The 6000-nt window shown below is 39.7% G+C and overlaps 1 non-coding gene across 1 annotated transcript; it reads left to right on the forward strand.

Moving 5' to 3' along the window:
- Positions 1-1111: 1111 nt before the first annotated feature.
- On the forward strand, positions 1112-1185 carry TRNAT-AGU (transfer RNA threonine (anticodon AGU)). Its single transcript has one exon. It is a non-coding gene; the product is annotated as a tRNA-Thr (tRNA).
- Positions 1186-6000: the final 4815 nt, after the last annotated feature.

Here is a 6000-nt window from a genome sequence, read left to right on the forward strand (position 1 = left end):
AAAACAAAACAAAGGATTGTCTTCGGGATTTTTTTTAATAGACATACCGGTTTACGGTTTTATACGAGTACCTTAACGCACGAATGATATAGTATAAACAGTATATTTTGTAACACTGCAGCTGACATTTATGGCAGTAATTACCTGAGGATGAGGATTTTTTGATCAAGTGTTACCGAATCATATACTAAGGAAACCAAAACTTGTGGGTTCTTTTGGTTAAAGCACCTCTCTACAAACAGTTGTTTGTTTTATGACTTACGAAGTGGTGAGCCCGATTTAAAGAATTGCGCTCCTCGAAGCGTTTCGTGCAGGCTGGTTCAGACAACTACTGAAGCATTACAGTTGCAGGACATGTGCGTATGGTTGGTGACAGTCAGAAAACGTAGTCAGATAAGTCATTAAAACTAAAATTTGTCTGTGCCAAGCATGGCGGTTCAAACAAGTCGAAAAGCTAGACACGCGCGCACATACATACACGTATATATATATATATATATATATATATATATATATATATATATATATATATATATATATATATATATATATATATATATACGTGTGCGCCTGTATGTGTGTGTGTTTGTGTATTGACATGCACAGCCAAACGGCCAAACACGCACCCGCACACCCGCACGTGCCAGCACACACAAACATGACAAGGTGGCCTGACACTGAGGAATCCCTTCAACGGGCGTCGTCGATGACGACTGCATTTGTCAGCGGAACAACATGTACAGACGGATGGACAGAACGATGGAAGATACGGGGGAAATCAAATTTAAAAGCAATTAACGGCTGTCTCATTAAGAAAATACATGTGGATTTAGATAATCAACAGATCTTCTCCTTCTTCTATGAAAAAGTACTCGTGTTATGGTCGGCATGGCATGACAACATACAAGCCCCAAACGGGTTTTCTGGCACTCCGTATTGCTACGTGATGCCCATACAAGCCTAGCTGGGGGTTACGCCAATAGACACTTACTCAATTATGCCAGGCACCGAAACTTGATCGTCGTAGCGAGTTCTTCCTCTACCCGTGGTTGTGTCCACTTTGTAATACACCTTCAGTTTTCTTTTCCATGTAATAAAGAAAAAAAAAGTTGGCGCCGTGGCTTAGTTGGTTAAAGCGCCTGTCTAGTAAACAGGAGATCGTGAGTTCGAATCTCACCGGTGCCTTCCTGTGCGGACCTTTTATTTTTGATCGTGAGCACGTGCGCGTTTACCTTCTGCGCAACATTATACTTGCACCTGCATTCCTTTAGGCCACCAGGTAAATTCACTTTATTTTTTACAATGTCAGTGTGACCGGAATTAACAATGGCGTTTTTAACGCTGAGAAGAAAGCCACTGTTTTCAAAGAAAAAAAAAGGAAGCTGCAGCTTCCTAGAGCACCGTTCCCCAAAAGCATGGTCTGGTTTGATAAATATATCAGTTTTATGTCCACGCTTAATGGAGAACTCCTATGTTATCTACCACAAAAGGCTTTCTTACCCTTTACGGGTAATTAGAAAGCACTACTTCTTAAGAAGGGAAATGCCATGAGCCGGATGCACGAACAAGTGGAGGCAGCATCACTGTTAACACCTCATTCCTGTGGCACAATTGGGTACATTTTATACGTCCACTCTTCAAAAGATTGTTTCGATTAGACGAGGGGCATCGTAGGCGCATATTTATATTTGATTTGAGGTAATGACACATCTATTTAAATATATTCTGGAAAGAATGTCATTTCTTAAACCTTCAAACTAACTTGGGGTCCATATATTCTGGCTATGTGGCTGCCACTTTCTGATCATGTTCGTGAAAATACAGCGATTTCATGCCTACTAGTGCAAGTAAGGCAAAACGGCATCAAAATGGTGCGCGGAACAAAAAAATACCGACCTATTTGTGTAGACTTCTTGAGGAAGCAGTAATAAATTTTTGCGCATAAATTGCAGAAAAAGGGTCAAACCAAACTAAAATGCGTTCGTTCTAAGAGTGCTTGCTTAAAACCGGTACCGGAAGTTTGACTTCTCAAAATAGAAATATTTGCCGATTCCGGAGCTCGTGAAGCATAGAAATGTGTGTCGATCCTAATTGTGATGTAGTCTAATCAACAGAGCTTATGGAGCACTTATGCGTGCAAGAAGACCTTATCTTTCATCAATCTTAGCCACTGTTGACATTAATTTATTTGTTGCTGTCTCCACCTCAAACAAGTGGAGGCAGCACCTCTGTTAACACCTCAAGCCTGTGGCACAATTTGGTACATTTTAAACGTCCACTCTTCAAAAAATTTTTTAGATTATATGAGGGGGCATTGTAGGCGTATATTTATGTTTGGTTTACGATAATGACACATCTATTGAAATATTTTCTGGAAAGAATGCCTTTTCTCAAGATTTCAGGCCAACTTGGCCTTTCTGGTCATCTTCGACAAAATACAACGATTTGATGCCTACTAGTGCAAGTAAGGCAAAAGAGCAAAATCATTATGCATAGAACAAAGAATACCGACCTATTTATGTAGAGCTATGGAGGGAGCAGTAATAAATTTTTGCGCATTAATTGCTGAAGAAGGCTCATACTACACTCAAATGCGTTCGTTCTAAAAGCACTTGCGTAAATCCGATATCAGAAGTTTGACGTCTCTAAATAGAAATATTTGTCGATTCCGGAGCTAGTGAAGCGTAGAAAGTTGCGTCGATCCTAATTGTGGTGTGGTCTTAACAACAGACCCTATGGCGCGTTTATGCGTCCAAGAAGACCTTGTCTTTCATCGATCTCAGCCACTGTTCACATGGATTTATTTGTTCCTGTTTATTCATAAAATTTTTCATATCTTACAGGCATTTAGGGAGGCATTGGGTAAAGGGTAACTACAATTACTTAAACCTAAGAGAAGTGTTCTTCAAAAAACATAACAAAGGATGAAACTAGCAATATAATTATTCACCCTATGTAATCACACAGAACACCTCGCCAAAGTAGTCAATACAAGAACTACATACACAATTACAAATATCATCACAAAAACGCACGCGGTGAGCACGTAGCTTTAAATACAGAAAAATCATTGCACTAAGTGGCAGGCATACAAACGCGAACATACCTATATCAACGAAAAATTACTGGAATTGAAGAGCAAGAAATAGAAAGAAAAATAGAAAGAAAGAAAGGAAGAAAATGCAGGACATGTAGCAATTTCAGTCTCCAAGGCAATTTGACTCACTAACTACATAATTGATGAACACGTTCAAATCAGCTATTTTTGAGATCACTGCTTGCGTTTTAATGAAGAACACGTCTGGCTGATATAGTTTTGCTCAATAGAAGAGTTCGCAGCATACATATGCTGCCAACTTTGAAAAATGGGAGGTAATGCCTAAAGGGGCATTACCTACCGAGTACCGTTACCGAGTAGAAATGCCAATGGAAAAGTAGAATTTGGGAAAAAAACATAATGGTGAAAGTGTAAACTTTCGGAAGTGCAATTGTAGGCTATAAATTCGAAATTTTGTCCGGGCAGGAGAATGGCATAAGGTGCCCACGAACAAACCATAACTGAGACAATGCAAAGTGACATGGGTTCCGTTTTTTTTTTCGAGTGAGTGAAGCGCAGAGAAAGAGTAGTTTCGTGAAGTGAGTAAGCAACTCGGATGAAAAGAAATGGCTGGATGAAGTGCGAAAGTACCGCTACCTCAAAAGCGTGGAATGATAATGGAAGATGTCAAGAAAGATGGCAGCCAAGCACAGAGCAATTGAAAGTGTGAATAGACTTCCGGGAGGCATTAGAAAAATAGGGAGAAAGCAGGACTCTAACTCGGATGCAAGGGATTGAAATAAAAAAAATTGCACTGAAATTCACAAAAACGGCAAGAACTGATGAGGTAAAGTATGTGTGATTAGGCAACGGGCAGTTACTGGCTATTTTGCATCCTAGATGGTCGCCTGCGCACCATAACATACCGGGAAAACTGTGCCATATGAAGATGCATGCGTGTGGTGCAAAAAAGTTGAAAACTTCTTTGCAGATCTTAATGTCATAGTATTCAAACAGCAAGACCTGTAGGGAGGTCCCCCCCTCAAGTAGCATTGACATTCAAACAAAGCTGAAAGACTAAATGGTCAGTGCTCGTGATAAGTAAGAGACAATTAGAGTATTGATGGAAAAATGCAGTAAGATGTTTATAGAACCAGAGTCGGTGCAAGTGTAATGGTAAAATATTCAGACAGATGATTTAAACGCAAAAGATAAGGTCTATATCCGATCGGCAAATTGCCCGGTAGCCTTTTATAAACAAGTAGGCTCGGAGACTTATGGTCCCCGCCATGTCTTGAAAGGGATGCCAATAACCTCATCAACATCATCGTCTTAGGTGGTACAATAATAGACCCAGCTTAAACAGAAACTTCTAACATTTGTATGTCCGCGTTCGGGTAATCGGGCCTTCTGAGGCACAATTAGAACACGAATCTGCACCACAAAACATTTTAGGCTGTATGTTCATTATTAGTTCGAAGCTCGAATACGCGTTCATTGTTTGTAACACTTGTACTAAACGCAACATGCAAGCACTAAAAGTGGTACAACGAAAGTATTCTAGATTTATAGCACGTATGACATCAACAGACTGACTCTCCGACTTTTTTTTATCAATTTTGGCGAAACGAAATCATTGCACTGACCACGCAAAATTTACAGTCTACACTTTCTGTTCTATGTTAAGCACAGCATGGTATTCCTCAGTCCATAACCTTGCGAAATGCTGATAACATCACTAAGTGGAAGTAACCAGCACGAAGATTCACTAACCCCATATAGCGCCACAAGTAAATTTTGCTAATTCTAATTTTTCATACACGACTAATAGATCGAATTGCCTCCCTCACTGATCCATATACTCAGCGCAAAAAGGGAACGAAAGTCTTGATGAATAATTTTTAGGTTAGTGCAGGTATTCGGCATCGAATGTTCGTAAACAGGAATTCAACCTTTCTATTACGGCAGATGGTTCCGTTCCAACGAAACAAGAGGTGTTGGTAATCAGTTAAAATTTTTAATGGTATGTTCGAAGAATCTTGCATGATTGCCTGTCTTCTGAATGTAGCAGCAGTTATGAACGCAGATGCAGTTAGGATCGGGAGAATCCGACCACTAATGACAGCCCGCCAAACTGACGGCTAATTCACTGATAGCTATTCCTTCATGACGAGGAACCTGTACCCCTCTAATTAGTGTTAAGTGAGAATGTAATAAACAATGAAATGGACGTGAAATATGTGAGCCACTATTTCTATTAAGAGCTGTACATAAAGATAGAGAATCCCTTATTATTACAATGTCTGAGACTGATCAGTTCCCTTCTCGTAGGGCCAATGTAACTGCCAGAAACTCAGCTATAAATACTGGTATGAAGTCGGGAAGTCCTAAAGCGCTGGACTGGTCTAAAGTAAAAGAAAAAATTCCAATTGCGGATCTTTCTTTTGTTTGCAATGCATCTATTGTTACGACAGCATTTATGTTTAGCTCCAAGAAGTGATTCTTTAGTAGCCCATTTATTATATAGTAAGAAAGATGTTTTGCTATGTTTGGGTATATACTATCTGCAACAATCTGGAGATTATGTCTCACTGGCAATAAGAAGGATCTCACATAATCGTACATCTGAAGGACCAACAATTGCCTGAACGAACACGACCTCAGCAGTGGGGGACTGAGGCCAGGAAGATCGAAAATATTATTGCTGGCTGAGAAATGAAAATGATTTGTACTTTTATAGGGAACTCATATATATTTAGGAACGTTTTGATGGGTCATAAACCAAATGTGCACAACAGAGACGGTAGTAATACATTGTTGACAACGATCTTTGGTAAACCATGGGATAGGCATGAAGCTTCTGGTTGCAGAAGAACAAGGGGATGTAATTTCTATTCCGGCACACCTGAAAATAGAACACATACCAATTCCGAAATACATGCAACGAAATTGTACGAAATATA

This window comes from Dermacentor albipictus, chromosome 5 (assembly GCF_038994185.2).
Source record: "Dermacentor albipictus isolate Rhodes 1998 colony chromosome 5, USDA_Dalb.pri_finalv2, whole genome shotgun sequence".
NCBI lineage: Eukaryota > Metazoa > Arthropoda > Arachnida > Ixodida > Ixodidae > Dermacentor > Dermacentor albipictus.